This window comes from Limulus polyphemus, unplaced genomic scaffold (assembly GCF_000517525.1).
Source record: "Limulus polyphemus unplaced genomic scaffold, Limulus_polyphemus-2.1.2 Scaffold4519, whole genome shotgun sequence".
Lineage (NCBI taxonomy): Eukaryota > Metazoa > Arthropoda > Merostomata > Xiphosura > Limulidae > Limulus > Limulus polyphemus.
Genome location: NW_013670129.1, coordinates 32,521 through 33,565, shown reverse-complemented (window position 1 = coordinate 33,565; position 1,045 = coordinate 32,521).

Sequence of the window (1,045 nt, the reverse complement as noted above, 5' to 3'; positions counted from 1 at the left end):
AGAATATGTATGGGTATAGGATTGCTAGTGTCATTTGTCACAGACACAGAATCAACAGACACAAAAGGGCTAAATTCCTCCCTGATTACATCAACCTTTATATCAGTGGCCAAATCAACAGCATCGGGTGATCTGGTGAAACTACGTCTATATGTGGACACAAATGCATTGGGTGTTGCCTCCCTTTCTTTATTCTTTTTCAAACCCCCAACAATCGGACATAACATGACCAGGTTTGTTTACAGATATGGCAGACAGGCCTTGAATGATTTAAAGAAGTTTTACCCTGACTGTCAAAAAATTTCGAACTAGAGGATCTGGATTTTTTAGAAGAATCCCCAACTTTAATGGATTGAACAGACACAGGTTTTTGTTGAGATGGTAAGAATTTCTTTTTATGAAAGTGGTTTTATGCGTTAAAGTGTAATAATCGGAAATAGCGGCTGCTTCCTGTAGTGTTTCAACTTTCTTTTCATCTATTATTGGTTGTATATTAAAATATATTTGTATTAAAAAAGAAAACTGTGTGTATTAGTCTTGTTTGCAAATATCATAAACTGGATACATATTGTCATTTATTTAACTACAAAATCTAAATTACAATTTAACTCAATTTTCGGCTATTTGAAATTCTAAAATGTATCAGTCAGAATTATTGCATCCCTAGTAGTATTTCAGTAAGTTAACGAACTTACAACACTAAAATTCGGGGTTCGATTCCCTGTGTTGGACACAGCAGATAGCCCAATATGGCTTTGCTCTTACAATATAAAGAATTCCTATGATCTTAGAAATCCTTAGTTTTAAAATTTGTTAACATCATTTGCAGGCCTGGAAACACAGAAAATTCTGAAAAGTTTTGAAAGTTAGACAACAATCTGGCGCAAAATTAATGAAAATAACAGGTAATGTCCATTTTTCAATAATACTTCCAGATTATTCATCATACTTAACCTCATATTCATCAGTTCTTAACGTCAAGATCCTATCTTTTGTCTTCCTAACTTCACTGTCTTATTATTATTTTCTTATTTCTTACCGCACT